Source organism: Quercus lobata, chromosome 7 (genome assembly GCF_001633185.2).
Source record: "Quercus lobata isolate SW786 chromosome 7, ValleyOak3.0 Primary Assembly, whole genome shotgun sequence".
NCBI lineage: Eukaryota > Viridiplantae > Streptophyta > Magnoliopsida > Fagales > Fagaceae > Quercus > Quercus lobata.
The window spans coordinates 8,086,656-8,103,733 of NC_044910.1; positions in this window are offsets into that span (position 1 = coordinate 8,086,656).

A 17,078-nucleotide genomic window follows, 5' to 3' on the forward strand; every position below is an offset into this window, starting at 1 on the left:
TTTATCTTTAATTTCCATATCTTGACTTTTTTATGGTTTCAAATGATGAGTTCTTGTATAACCCAAAATTTAACTATTTAGAAAAATAAGGGAAGAAACTCTATATTATTTTTTAAAATCACTCTAGACAATGAGGCATGTATACAATTTTTGTAGGTTTATTGCTATATATTGTTTTAACACTTTTGATTTGTCCCTCAAAAAAACACTTTTGATTTAATTCATCATTTATTTAAGAAATCAAAACTTATATTTAAACTTTATGTATTTAAATTAATATCTCAATTTCAGTAGAGCGTGAGAGAAACCAAATTCAAGCCAGTAGAGATAAACTTCAAAATTGAGATACGGTATCATGGATGGAGACAAACACGGTACCATCCGCCATGCCACGCCACACCGCCAAGCTTGCCGTGCCATCCACCCCCACGTCGCCGATCTCTCACAATGTGAGACATTTCTTATCTTTTGTTTTCTGATGGTGGATTTTTTTTTTTTTTTTTTTTTTTTTTTGCCGTGGGTTTTATTGTTGTGGCTATTGGTTTTAAATTTGTGTTTGTAAATAGGAGGAAGCAAAAGCAAAAATTGTTGAAATGGAAGTGAATGAAGATCGAACATTATCCAGTAGTGAGTGGGATACAATATTCCAATCAGTTGTCTCCATGTCAGGCTCCAAGTCAAGCTCCAAGTCAAGATATGTCCTTGGTAGAGGATACATGGCAAAGCTTCCAACTTCTACAGAGCGTGTCCGCAATGAACTTAATAGTGAAGTTCAACCTATGAAGAGTCAATTAGATGCAGAATGCACTGAGAGAGTAGCTGAACGTGCAAAAATGGAAGCAAAATTTGAAGCAGAACGCGCTAAGAGGGTGGCTGAACATGCAGAAATGGAAGTACAATTTCAAAGACTCCGACAGACTATGCGTGAGGAATTTTTGGCAATACTAGCTAACCAATCTCAGGTACACCTATCTTATATAAATTTTTGGTGGGTTGTTTTGTTGGTGGTGGGTTGTGGAAGTAGGTCGTTTTGTTAATGGTGGTTGTTGACAATATATATATATATATATATATATTTATATATATGGTTATGTAGTTTCATATAGTTTCTTTTGATTGAGTAAAATTTTTGTTTTGGTGAGTTGATTGTCTAACTTTTTGGCAACTTATTTATGTGCAAGCATGTGGGATCAATCTGTTCAGGTTGGAATGTTTTGATTGAGTTAAAAATATTGTTTTACTGAATTGATTGTCTGACTATTTGGCAACTTATTTCTGTGCAAGCATGTGGGATTAATCTATTCAAGTTGGAAGGACTGAATTGTTTTACTTGTTCAAATTGGATTAAAGGCTTCTTCTTCTTGTTGTTGTATATGATCACTCTTGTGTTTACATTTGTCTCATTGTTGGTATATTTAGGTATTTTCTGGAGCTCATGTCATGGTTTTAAATGGAATTTTTGTGATAATTTCTATGCTTAGAAATTATCAGTAATAGAGTGTTATAAATCTGGTCCGCAATTTATACTTATTTATTTATTTTTTTCAATTGTATAGGGTGGAGGCCAATGAAGTGGTTGTGAAGCATGCATGGATATCACTTTCTGAAGGGAACTTTTCTTACATGTTGCATATATATTTGTGTATATTTACTTTTGAAACTATTTGTTTGATCGTAATTAACTAAACAAGTTATGTGTATATTTGTGTTCTTGGACATATCAATTTGATGGAGTACTTTGACTTTTGTATTTATTTAATTTGTATCTTTAAATTGTAGTTCTTAAATATAATGTTTTATACTATCTTATAAAATAATGCGTATATTGCAAGATAGGGTAATTGACAAATTATTATTATTATTTTTTTAAATCAACCTATTGCAACAAGGTTGTTTGTTGTAATAAGCTATGACATTTTTCACAAAACCTTTGAAGCAATAAGCTATTTCCACAAAGTTATTTGTTGTAATAAAGAAGTTATTGCATCAACTTATTTGTTGCAATATTTAGGATTTATTGCATCGAGATTTTTTGTTGTATAAACCTATTGCCTCGAAGTTTATTACAACGACTTGCAACAACTTTTTTGTCGTTACAATAATACCTAATTGCAACGACTTTGTAGTTATTGCAATGATTTTTTCCATTGTAATAGACCTTTTTTCTTGTAGTGCGTGCTTTATTTATTATTTGGCACTTTTTTTTGGGTTGTACCGGCTGTTCAAATTGCAGGAATTGATTATGCAGTGATTGGACCAAAGCATTCCTTCTGCAATGGGACAAATACAAGCCACTGATTTTAAATATGTGGTAGTCAAAGTGAAAATTGGAAGAGTAGTAGTGAGCTTAAGGCGTAAGAGAAACACAAAGACATTAGTATATAAAGGAGGGCGCGGCTCCAGACATGAGTCATACGGCAAAGAAAGAGGAAGAAACAAGGAGGCAAGAACAATGGAGGGCAACAATTTTCTTCCCTTAGGGTTAGGTCAAATCTTTTTGCATTAGCCATTAGTTTTTTGCTTTACATTTTTCTATTTATATGCCCATGAATGCTACTAATTCAAGAGTTCAAGTCCTTCATTTTTGTTATAATTTTTTCCGGAGAAATCTTATCTCCATGATATTTTCATAATAAATTTTAAGTGGTAGGTTATTACTGGTTGTTATTATTAGGGTAAAAAAGTAAGCTCAAGGCTAGGTTCAAATTTGAACCAATATAGAGGTGTCAATTACTCAATATCTTACCTGCAGGTTCATTTTTTGCTCTAGTGGGCACTTCTAATGGTTTACAAAACATTTGAGTTTCTGTCATGTATTAAAACAAACCTTGCATCTTTATTGCAAGTTTATTAACAATCTATATTTTTGACACATCCAACGGAATTATTTTGACATTATATTGCTCCTCTTAATTACTTATAAGTTTTTTGTTAACTCTGTTCATGCATATACCATAAATTATAATTCACAAAATTTGCTACTTGAATTAACTTGTTGCGTCAATATTAGAAGATAGATCAAAATCAAGATAAGAAAGACTCTCTCTCAAAAGAAAATAATTTTTCCCTGTAATTCGGATACCAGGAATTATAAATGGAGTTATTGTGTTTAGGAAACCATATTTTCTTGGGGTCACGATTTCTTGACAATAGTTTTCAGATAAGAAAAAAACTTACACAGAAAAATAAAATCTTTTTATAATTGATAAAGGAGAGAAACAAACAAAGAGAAAATAAATAAAAATGAAAACAACAATTCAATAGGAGCCAGCAAAATAAAATCTGGGATTTATTTCTTTCTAGAGGAATATTAGATATAAGCAAGAACACAATAAAAATAACATTATTAAATCATTATCAGTGAACACAGGATTCGATATGAAGTCTTTTGACACAATATTAAAAGACTCGGCAAATAATTTAACTTGCACCTCTAAATTAAATATAAGCATTAATCTAATTACAAGAAAAATATTTTGTTGGCAAATCGAATGTCATGGATATTCCTTTTGCTCATTCATCAACTATATATCCATTAATATTGCATGTAATCCGAGGCAATTCTATGTTTTTTTTTCCTCTTTGTTTTTCACAGTCGGCAACAACTTGGTTCCTCCACCAAAGTCCATACTGCTTTTGGTTTTCTCATTTTAGCGATGCTTACCCTTCTACAAGTCAAGTATCAAAACTCTGGCAACCCATTTCAAACGCATGGTGCAATTATGTCATCTTTTATTGTACTTGTGATTGGTTACGCTTTAACATTGGCAGGGATAAGCCGATCAACTCTCAACACAAGCTACCTCCATATAGGCAGGAGAATGTGCGTCATTTTAGGAACTTCTGCCTCCGGCTTGCTGGTAGAGATCCTTCTACCACCGTGGGGAATCCTAATCCTCGCTATTTCTGCATTAATGTTTGCACAGTTACTGTGTGTCTCACATCAACAGATTCTCCAATGCTTTGGACAAATTTTCCAATCAATCAATCAATCTATTTCAGAGGCAGTCAAAACATTGTGTGGCTGGGTCCAAAATGGTTTCCAATCACTACAGCAAGCAGCTTCCAAAGCATTCAACTATTCTTCAATGTCAACTGCAACTGCCAACTAAATAGAGAACCAAGTGGAAAATGTAGCAACTAGTGGCTAAATAGTCCTATCAATTTAGAGTTTCAGATTATCATAATATCAGTAAGTGACCTTATACTTCGATCAATTTAAGCTCTTATCTAATGTTAAATCCACATATTAATATGTTAATATCAATTTAAGTTTCTGCAACAAATAGTTCTTTATGTATATTTTGAATGTTACATATGTGAATACACAACAAGGATAAAGTGCCATGACTATTGCCAAGACAATTAGCTATGTTTCATCAGGAAAGCTAATTGCTGATGAAAGAAAATAGGAAGTGACTCATATGTACTAAGATTACAAGAAAAATAATGCGATAAATCAATTATCATATACATGTGTTTATGATTGCTCTAAATGATACAAGCTGGACAGGGTGATTGCTTTAGCTGTGATCTATTGTTTCAAACTTTTATATTTTCATATAAAATTTTAGTTTGAGTTTTTTTTTCTTATTGTTGCTATGGTAGAATGAAATTTGTTTCCCCCCATATGAGAGGGAAAAAGAAATGGCTTCATGTTCCCACACAAAAATGAAAATCATTTAACAGTTGTATTTTTAAATCTTTTAAAGAGTGATATTCAAAGTTTAATAAACAGAAATGTTAATGAGATGACTAAAAAAGTATGCCTTCATCAACTTCTCCTTGTAAATTAATTTAACAAAAAAAGAATCTTGATCCTATGTGAGTGGTCGACATAAACATTATCAATGTTCAATACTTTCATGTTTCTACAAAGTACTTATCAAATATGTCTAATCATTTTATTTAACAGATGTGCTGCTTATGGAGCGAGTGTCTGCAGAGTCCAACAGTAATCTCAGAAACAAAAATTCATGAGAAGCTTATAATATTCAAATGTATGCTTTTTTAAAAATAAATCAGAAAACGTTTCATTCCACCTTATCTAGTTAATTTGATCAATTACAACAAGACAAAGAGCCTTGTATCTCAATTGCATTGACTGGTTTCTTTTTTATCGAGAAGGGTTCAAATCCCCTCCCCTACTCGTTGTAACAATTCATCAAAAAAAAAAAAATTTAAGCAATTAGCTATTTGCTCTCCGTCTTCTCATCGTGCTCACAACTTCAGATATGTTATAGTTTGTAAGAAAATCAGAAATAAAAATAATCCATGGAGATTAAAAATTGTCTAAAAATACAAAGACAAATTTGAATTTCATCCTTTTTATGGTTCAGATTAAAGATAACAAATTTGAAGGTGTATCCAATGTCAAGTCATTTAAAAATAGCACTCTGAATCGAGGAAATGCTAAAATTTGACATAATTGAACGAGACATGCTATCATTTCCAAGTAAATGAAATTTCAGGTTAAGTGACTAAAGTGATTTGGAAATGTAAACAAAGTCTAGAATGTTGATGTTATGGAGTGAAACAAATAATTTAGAGAGAAAACTCAACTCTAGTGGAAGAAGCACGTGGCTCATTCTTTGATCTCGATTCCCAGAGACAATCCTTAACAACTTTGCTCTCGATAAGTTGGAAATCTTGTAAAGGAAACTCATTAGGAAAAGGTTCGATCTCAGACTTTATGGCCTGTTTGGATGGAGGGAGGAAGAAGGGGGAGTAGAGTAGAGTTGGCTAAAAATAAGCTAATTTTGTACTAAATCTACTCTATTCTACTCTACTCTCTCTCTCTCTCTCTCTCTCTCTCTCTCTCTCTCTCTCTCTCTCTCTCTCTCTCTCCAAACAAACCATTAGTTTGGTGGCCGAGAATGCCTAGCTCTCTCTTTTTGTTGACTCGTATCGTTACTCTTGACTTTGTTTTTGGTCCACAGTGAGGAAAGTAAAAAGAATGAATTTTTTTTTTTTTTAGGAAAGAATTTTCCATAAAATGTTGGGCTTTTCTAAATAATAATAATAGTCCAAGGCCTTTTATAATGAAACACACACAAATAAGGGTGTGCATGGGTCGGGTTAAGGGGATTTTTTGACCCAACCCACCATGGTAGGTTAAAAAAAAATTCAACCCAACTCAACCCATCACATAAGTCCAACAAAATATACATTAATATATGAACTAATATTCCAACTCAGTTATACATTAAAATATGAATTAACATTCATTACTATTGGCTTTTATATAGGATAGGAAGAAGAGCTGGTTATTCAAAAAAAATTATTAATTATATAATATATATTAAATATATGGGTGGGTCGAGTTGGGTCGATTTTGCTGGGTTTGGAATTTTATGACTCGAATCCAACCCGATCTGCTATCAAAAAAAATTTTGTAACCCAACCCAACCCACCAAGCCTTAAAAGCCGACCCAACCCAGCGAGCTAGGTTGGGTCGGTTCAGTTTTGGCGGGTCGGCGGGTTGGCTGCACACCCCTACACACAAATATACGGCTAAAATAACTTTTTAACCCTCTAATTTTTGTGTTATTATCATTTTGATCTCTCAAGTTTCGAAAATTTCAATTAATCCTCTAAATTTTTAATTGATAATTGAAAACACAAATGATAAACAATTAAGTTTATTACCTTAAGTGATTAACAATATGAAATGAAATAAATTAACAAATACTCACATCAAAATAATAATAATAATAATAACTCAATAGAATATACATATATAGACACACACACACCACAGTATATACAACATATCAAATCAAAGAAATAAAGGTAGTGACATAGAGATTGAGCACGAAGATAAAAATAAGGTTTTGTTTGGTTGGGGGATAGAAAATAGTGACGGGATGAAAAATTTAGTGAATATAAAAGATTTAGTTTTCAATCTCAATGAAACAATACATCGTGGGCACAAAAATGGAGGGTAAATTTGTCATAAAATTTCTTGGAGATTCTTGATTGGTGCTAAGCTAATAGTGCAATGTCGTATCTCATTAGTTAATAACATCCAATAGATTTTAGCGATGGAATAATTAAGTCATAATTTATTGATTGATTGTATTATTAAGTATTTTAATATTCACCATGCACGCATTAAAGGCCCTTCTTGATCGAATTATAATTAAATTATAAAATTATAATTATAAGGACAGGGCTTACTAATTTAAGATATATATTGTTGGTGTGCCTTTTGAGTTCCCCATCACATACTCTCTCTCTCTCTCTCTCTCTCTCTCTCTCTCTCTCTCTCTCTCTCTCTCTCTCTCTCTCTCTTATAGTTTTGGTTTGAGTTAACTCTCAAATAATTTGGAAGTGAAAATTTGAGTTTATATCAAAATACAACCTACAAGACTATGTATTTGAATATACCTATCAATTGTAATTTTTTTCATGAGAAATTTGATTAATTGATTTGAAACTTAAAAAATTTTAGTTGTACCCCAAAAAAAAAAAAAAAAAAAAAAACATAACAAACTTTAACAAAAACTTGAAGAATACAGACCAATTAAAAATAGAATTATATCACTCAAGCACACCCAAGTTTCTCAAATAAAAAATAAAAAATAAAAAATAAAAAAAAAAAAAACCAAAATAATAGAATGATAGAGAAAAAAAAATATTTTGGAAATAGTTCAATTTTAGAAAATAAACTAAACATTATACCAAATTACTATATTCTCACGCGTCACCTGGTTTTGCAATTATTATCTATAAAACCTTTGAAAGTAAAAGGGTAACCCCCTCCCCCTAATATATATATATATATATATATATATAGAGAGAGAGAGAGAGAGAGAGAGAGAGAGAGAGAGAGAGAGAGAGAGAGAGAGAGATGGATATTCACTAGTAAGTTTTGATTCAATCCAAAAGAACACCGTAGTACACAGGGTGTACAAGGGGTCAACACTACAAAAATTACTAGAATCAAGGAAATCAAGAAAAGAAGAGAAAGATTGGTTTAGCATAGCAACCAACCAATCCAATAAAGTTCTAAAGAAAAAAAAACTTGAGACCTGGTATAGATCTCTCATTGTCTTCAAAACGCCTATTATTTCTTTCTTACTAAAGACATCACATTAAGCAATGGGAACAATTAACCATATATGACCATTTGGATGACGTTGATAACCCGCGCCTTGTCATGGAAGACACTTGCCATTGCACTAAACCTGACCTCTCATTTGCACATTATTTCATAACCCAAAAAAAAGAAAAATGTTTTCTTTATAAATGTACTAATCGAATCCATAAAACTCTGCAACAAAAAGAGATGCTAGACTAAGTAGGACTGCTTCAACGCATATGGTTGAATTAATACTGACACAGTCATCAGTGTATGTGTATCTAGAGAATAAGAAATCCTAAAAATGTTCATGAAAAACAAAATTGTATTGTAATATTTGGGTAGATGAGCTTTTAGTGTATACAAGGAACCAACAGACTTGACAAAATCGATAATCAAAATTTAGGACTGGATTTGTGAACAGCCTATCTCCTGGCACAAAACACAAAGCACAAAGAAGAGTATGGTATGATGAGGTAACTGAAAGAAGAAACAAAACCTACAGAACATTGCTCACCTAATAGTGATAGCTCAACGCATTGTATGAATAACTTAAAGCCTGAGCGCTGAGTAGCGGTGTTCAGAAAAGCGAACCTTGTACCAGGAGTCGGTGAGGAAGCCTTCAATCTCGGGCTTTCGTGGCGGAGGAGACCCAGCTGCCTCACAAATAATATGATGTGGGTTTAGTTTGGGAAAAAAAAGAAAAAAGAAATAATATTAACATGATTATTAGCATTGGTGGTGCGAAAAAGTTGTATTGCTATTTTTAGCACCACCAATATTAAAAAGTATACTACAATGGTGGAGAGAGCCAAAAAATTTGGCTGTTGAGCTACAGTACACAGTCAAAGATGGCTGTTTGACTGTGCACTGTAGCTAAGATGGTAAAAAATATATATATATTTTATTAAAAATTATATTATTTTATTGTGTTAGTTGTGGTGGTTTTTTTTTTTTGTAATAGATATATTATTTTATTATGTTAAATACTAAAATAAAACCACTGATGTTGGGTGTTTTATATAGTAGAGTGATAAAATAAATAAAGTAGTTTTTTGTGGTGCCAAATTACTAAATTTTTGGTACCACCAATGCTAATGCTCATAGCTACCAAGTGTGGGAGAAGTCAAGGACAAGAAGATCTCTTCCAAGATTTGCAAGTTCAAAACCAAGTGATGCATTGGAGGCATTTTCAGGGTATTTCAGCAAATAAGACAAAAATACAAGGCACAATTGCAAATAGTCTGGTATGAAAACACAGGTATAAAGGTGCATAATAAAAAATAGGTTAAAATGTAAATTGTATCTCTTAAGTTTGACTAAAATTCATTTCAATATTTTAACTTTACTTTTGTTGGGAGGACAATTGTGCATTTAAAAAGTTCAAGATGGCATTGTAAATTACTACTACTACTTCAATTCCATCATTTTTTACAGTTTTTAGACTCCTTAAACAATAGATTAAACCTAGGTAATTAGCCAAGTTGTTACTTAGTCCAATTAAACAAGTCTAGGTTATCACAATATAAAAGATCAAATCATGCAAAGCAGCGGAAAATAAATAACACAAGATATGATCACCCAAGAAACCAAACCGGTAAAAACCTGGGGAGAATTTGACCTAGCTATCCTCAAGGTAAACTTGAATCTACTATCTTGAAAGAATCGAAGTTCATACAATAAGACTTACAAGCCCCCACGCTCGACTTCTTATTGCTACCAACTAATAGAACTTACTGACACGACCACGTGCAAGCTCCAAATCCACGGACTCCTTCTTTCTTGGATTCACCACCAGCTACAAGCACACTCGCTTGTGTTTTATTTAAACTTTAATGGCAGCAACTGAATTGATCATCAAGGCGTAGATAAATCTTCTCCTTGAAAACCCTAAGTTTGTGTAAAGAAAAGCTCATCTAGATCTCACAAGAGATTTACACAAACCGCAAATATGAGCAACACTAAAACATGGTTAGGGTTTACCTTTTATACTTAGGACAAATAAGAAACCCTAAAAACGTTTTAAAACAACTAGGGCTGAGTTGGACGAATCTGCAGAAAAGCATTCTGCCCGAGTTTCGATCGATCGAGCCTGTCTTTCGATCAATCGAGCCAGGCCGAAAGGCACAATGCTTCCTGCTTTAACTCGATTCCAACTTTACATAAAATCACAACTTTGAGCTAGACTTAAACACTTCTAAATACATTGTTTTGATCATGGTTTGCAAACAATACACATTAGAGTTCTAAATACATAAAATCCTAAACTTTAGAACCTAACAATTTTGTAATAAATTCATTCATGACTAAGTTAATTTTTTTTTTAAAAGGTGTCAATATCTTACCTGCAGGATCATCTTCTACTCTAGTGAGCACTGCTAACTGCTAATGATTTATAGAGCATTTAAAAAAAAAAAAAAAAAAAAAAAAAAAAAAAAAAAGGCAGTACTTTTTTCTTTTTTGACATTATATTGCTCCTCTAATTACTTAGGTAAGTTTTTTTACTCTGTTCATATGCACCCCCCCCCCCCCCGCCCCCAAAAAACTTTTTTTTTTAGGACAATTCTTGCTACTTGAATTAACTTGTTGCGTTAATATTACAAGATAGATCAAAATCAAGATACAAAAGACTCTCTTTCTCAAAAGAAAATAATTTTTCCCCATAATTCGCATACCAGGAACTACAAATGGAGTCATTGTGTTCAAGAAACCATATTTTCAGGGGGTAGCGACTAATCTTGACAACAGTTTTCACTTTTCAGAGAAGAAAAAAACTTGCAAACAACAAAATAAAATATTTTTATAATTTATAAAGGAGAGAAACAAACAAAGAGAAAATCAATAAAAAGAAAAACACTGTTATGCCAAAACCACTGCAAAAATTTTAAATTCGTAGTTATTTGCTTTGACGGACTACAGTTTGGTTTCTTTATCCATTCATTTATGCACATAGTCATGAACACACAAAAAAGATTGTGTGAGGAAACATGTCTAGAGTTTCTACAGAGTACTTATCAATTATGTCTCTAATCATTTTATTTAACAGATGAGCTGTGTTGAGACCATAGTTTAAAAACCGGACCGGATCGACTGGTTCGACCTGTTCAACTGGGAACTGGATTCTAATCCGGTCCAGTTATGGATAAAAACTGAAAATAACTTAAAAACCGAAAAAAATCAAAAACCTGCTGGTTCAACCGGAGAACCGGAACCGGCATGGTTGAACTGGTTAATGACTAGTTGGGATTTTTTGACTTTTATTAACCTAAAACTATGTTGTTTTGACCCTAAAAACTAACCCTAAAGGACCTAAACACTCTCACAGTCTCACACTCACGCCTCCCTCATCTCAGACTCCCTGCCTCACTCTCATCTCATCTCACTCTCTGCCACACTCTCATCTCATCTCACTCACCTCACTCAAGTTTCAACTCAACTCAAGGAAATGCACCCAGGCACGCACGCCTCTCTGCCAACCTCCCTCATCTTAATTTTTTTTTTCCTTCTCATCCTCATGAGTCACGACATCTAAAGCTCTACGCCTTTGCCCTTCTCGATTGGTTTTTTTTTTCTTTTTTCTTTTTTCCTTCTGATCTCGCCCTCGCCCTCTTTCCTTCTGGAGATCGGAGCTGGAGCAGCGGTGGTGGTTCGATCTTTCTGGGTGTGCGGAGAAGAAGAAGAAGAAGATGATGATGATGATAATAATGACAATAAGAGGAGAACCTGGACTTGAGACTCGTACAGTGAGAAGAGAGTATAGCAATTAGAGTCAAAAGACAGAAAAATGAAGTAACAATGGGAGTTGGTGATGATATTAATGATATAGGGGACTTTTCACTTGGGTGGGTTGGGAAATGAGAAAAACTGGGCAGCTTAAACCTTATTAGAAGGTTACTTTAATATTTTTAATTACAGCATTGTTTAAAATTTGAGTTTTTTTTTAAAATAAATAAATACATTATAATAATAATCTTACTTTCTTATATAAAAAATTTATTAATTATTTATATAATTTAAATAAATAATAATTAAATTATTTATGACATCACCAGTTCGACCATCAGTCTAACTGTAAAATCGGTAATTAGCCCCTTTTTCGATTCTTTCACCGTATCGGTTTTTAAAACCATGGTTGAGACTGATGCAAGCAGTAAACAGCAAAAGGAAATAGAGCCTAAATGACAATCAAGATCAAAACAGAAGAATAAAAATGACACATCACAAGTTTAATGCTTCAGCACGTGTGAAAGAAAGAGAGCACGTGACTTAGACAGCTGTCATGTATTCATTGGTGTAGTTATAAGTGGTGGTAGTTATACTTTTAGGATAGTTGTTAGAAAAGTTAGTTAAGAGTTGTTTTTGGCACCTCTTTTGCATCTCTGTTTTGTACATGTATATATAGTAATAATTGCTTGTAAATTAACAATTACTTGATTTCAATGAATTAGAATCAATTCAAAATTTCTCTCTAGAAACTTCTTTTCTTTACATGCTGCTTAATGAGCGAGTGTCTACAGAGTCCAACAATAATCTCAGCAACAAAAATTCATGACAAGCTTATAATATACAGTTGTATGTTTTTCAATAATAAATCAAAAAACATTTCAATCCGCCTTATCTAATTAATTTGATCAATTACAACAGGACACATCAAGGGCCTTGTAACTCAATTGCATTGACCGGTTTCTTTTTATATTGAGAACCAAGATTCAAATCCCCTCCCCCACTCGTTGTAGCAATTAATCGAAAAAATAAATAAATAAATAAATAAAGCGATTAGCTATTTACTCTCTATCTTCTCATCATGCTCACAACTTCAGATATGTTATAGTTTGTAAGAAAACCAGAAATAAAAATAATCCATAGAGATTAAAAATTGTCTAAAAAAACAAAAACAAAGATAAATTTGAAAATTTTCCTTTTTATAGTTCAGATTAAAGATAACAAATTTGAAGGTGTATCCAATGTCAAGCCATTTAAAAATAGTGCACTGTATCTAGGAAATGCTAAAATTTGACATAATTGAACTAGAAATGGTATCATTTCCAAGTAAATGAAATTTCAGGTTAAGTGAATAAAGTGATAAGGAAAATGTAAACAAAGTCTAGAATGTTGATGTTATGGAGTGAAACAAATAATTTAGAGAGAAAACTCAACTCTGGTGGAAGGAGCACGTGGCCCATTCTTTGATCTCGATTCCCAGAGGCAATCCTTGACAACTCTGCTTTCGATAAGTTGGAAATCTTGCAAAGGAAACTTATTAGGAAAGGGTTCAATCTCGGACTTTAGTTTGGTGGTCGAGAACGCCCAGCTATCTCTTTCTGCTGACTTTGTTTTTGGTCTAAAGTGAGGAAAGTACAAAGAATGAAGTTAGAGCACTAGCATAACACCCCCAGTTACTATTTTACAACCCAAGACAGTAAAAACCCCTCTATTTGGGTTTGTATGAGAAAATGGGCAAATGCCCCTTTCAAAAAAAAAAAATCTAGCATTTTGCCCCCTTTCCCAAACTAATTAAGAAAATGCTCCTCTTTTGAAACTCAATTTTCTCAAAATCGAGTTATAAAAAATAAAAATAAAAAATTCTAGGGCCCTATAGTGGCGTTTTAAGGAGTCTATAGTGATGTTTTAAGGATCTATAGTGGCGTTTTGTAACTCGATCTCCATGAAGTCGAGTTACATGCAATTTTTTTTCTTTTTTTTACCTATAACTCGACTTCATAGAGATCGAGTTACAAAACGCCATTATAGGTCCTTAAAACGTCACTATAGGTTCCTTAAAAACGCCACTATAGGGCTTAACTTGATTTTGAGAAAATCGAGTTTCAAAAGAGGGGCATTTCCCTAATTAGTTTGGGAAATAGGGCAAAATGCTAGATTGTTTTTTTGAAAGGGGCAAAGGCCAATTTTTTCCTGGGTTTGTATATCTAAAAGAATTTGCAACCTATGAAAGAGAGAGATAAGAATACTTTTTATTATTTTATTAGGTAGTTTATATTATTTTATTGGGTTGTATGTAAAATAAAAACTGAAATATAGGGTGATTTGTAAAATGAGTTGATAAAATAAATAAAGTAATGTTTAAGGATGTAAAATAGATTTTTTTTTTTTTGCATCCTCGAATGCTAGTGCTCTAAGAGTATAGATTGCATAAGATGCTGGAATATTTGGCTAAAATAACTTTTTAACCCTCCAATGTTTGTGTTATTATGATTTTGATATCTCAAATTTCAAAGCTTTCAATAAAAAAAATAATAATTGCTAATTGAAAACAAAAGTGCTAAAAAATTAAGTTTATACCCCTAAGTGATTAACAATATGGAATTAAATAAATTAACAAATACTCACATCAAAGAAAAAAATAACTTGGCAGAATATATATACACACATACAACACAATTTATGCAATATATCAAATCAAAGCAATAAAGGTTGACACAAAGATTGATCACGAAGAAAAACTAAAGTTTTGTTTGGTTGGGGGATAGTAAATAATGATAGGATGGAAAATTTGGGAGATAGAAAATATTTAATTTTCTCTTATGTGTGTTTGGTTAGGAGGATGGAAAAGTGAATGAATGGAAAAAAAAAAAAAAAAATTGTTTGGTTGAGAAGAAAAATGAGATGATAGAAAATGTAATTTGTATAAATTTATTCTCATTAAAAAAATTAATAGTTTAAATTTTTTTAAAAAAATTTGTTAGTATTAAAAATAAATAATCATTAAAAAAACGTCATATACAAGTGGGAAAGATGGGTAATTTCCCAATAAGACCCCCTCTTTCCCACACATTTTCCCCCAAATTGGGGAGAAAACAAAATCATCCTAAATGGTGAGCTCAGGAAGAAAACTCTTGAGCCCCATGAAAATCTCCCCCCAGTTTCCCTTCCTAACCAAACAACCCAAAAAAAAGCCATTTTCCTCCATTCTCCATCCCTAGTAATCATCCCAACCAAATGACCCCTAAATGAAAATCCCTCAAAGGAAAAACGAGAACAAACACTCTCATAGAAAATCCACTATTTAAAGCACAATTATAACAAGCAACAACTTACAAAACCTTTGCTAGCCTAGATTCTATGCAACATCTGCAAACGTCATGTTTTCCTAACTACCTTGGTAGTCTTAGAACCTTTGAAATTATTGTATAGTGATTCCTCCATGTTAAAATCTCCAGCACTATAATTCACTTAAGATTTAGCCATGTGGTTTTAAACATTCAAACACTCAAAGTGAAATTGATATATGAGTGAGCTAATAAAAAATGATTCTTGGAAAATCTTTACTATATCATGGGATGTATAAGCTAAGCAGGATTAAGAAGAACCATATAATAGAGAACGGGCATTAAGATATTATAGCAAACCTCACAAATCTCTTTGTGTGGTGCTCCGAAAATGGCTCTTCGTATTGGAGTTGAGCTAATAATACAAATGGCTGAAAGGCTTTAAACCATGTGTTAAAGATATCAAGCTCAATCCCAATCATACTTGATGTGCAAGTAATGTATTTTATTTGTACTACAAGTTTAGTAACCATGGTTTGGTGTATAGTTAGTTTTAAATTTAGTCTCCTATAAATATCTCATATTAGATTCATTGTAACATATAACTCAATTTCAAAATTTAAAATTAAACCCCTGCACTTTTGAATTTTTGTCATTTTAATCCCTTAATATTAAAACCATGGTTAAAAAAAAAAAAAAAAAAAAAAAAAAAAAAAAAAAAAAGAGAGCATATGCTTGTCTCATAAGGACAAAATACACTATACTAGATGCCAATTAATTGTGAGTTCTAGTTAATCGCAATGTGCATAGCTAGAAAACAACTTGGCGTGCACGTTCTGAATGGGAAGGAAGGAGCGAGGAAGGACTCCTGTTCCCCCACCCATGACGTGTGTGTCTATTGACTCTATTTCTTTACTGACTTCAGTATAGACTGGGAACGACCAAATTGGACCAACCTCTTCAAAATATCTTACCTTACCTGTGTGTTTTGAATTATTATTATTTTCTCTCTAACACATAGTCTTAATTTTTATTTGCTTTCTAAGAAAATGATGCAAGAAAATAATCGTGAAGAGAAATGATTTATGAATGTTAGAAATCTTAAAAATGGTGGTGAATAACTGAATCCTACCTAAATGGACACGTAACTTTGCGTAAAGTGTATTATTCAACCAGAATAATATAGTTTGCAACCAGAATAGTTTGTTTAAAGTGTACATGAATATAACATAAATAAACTATCTTCTTTACAGTTAATAATGAAAGGGATACTTATTTCGTACCCCTTGTCGCACACAGGCAAAAATTGCACAGATTTAGTGTATAATAAACAAAGCACATAAGTGATAATAAGTTATTAGTAATTCTAGTACCACAAACTAAATCACAACTTTTGCCACAACTATCTTATGTAGTAGACTTTGATCGGCTACTTATCACTTTTATATAGACTCGCCACTTTTCTCCATTACTTACAATTAGACATGTGAATAATTGTAACAAAAATTGTGACTTAGTTTGTGATAATAGAATTTAAGTTATAATAGTCACTTGATAAAAAGACCGAAATGAGACTTCGTGAACAATTTGTGCACCATCACAGCATCACTATTCCTCGCAATAGACAAGGTACGTTGGCTCGGTGCAGGCACCACATTCAGTCGGGGGTTCAAACTGAGTTGGCAATAGAAATTTTTTTTATATGTAAAATGTAATATTTTTAAACATTTTTTTTAACCACACTAAAATAAAACTTTGGAATACACTAAATTTTCTTTGGGAAAGTCTACTGAGTACAGACACACAAAAAAATTAACACATATTGATGTGTCAAATTATTAATAATAATAAGTAAAAAAATGATATCGGTATTTAGCCTAATTGAGAATTAGTGAAAACTTGACAGTATGATAGGTGTGAAAAATGTTGTCAAAATTTTTGTGTAAAGAGCATTACTTGTTTTCTTTTAGTCCGACTGAATTGAACTT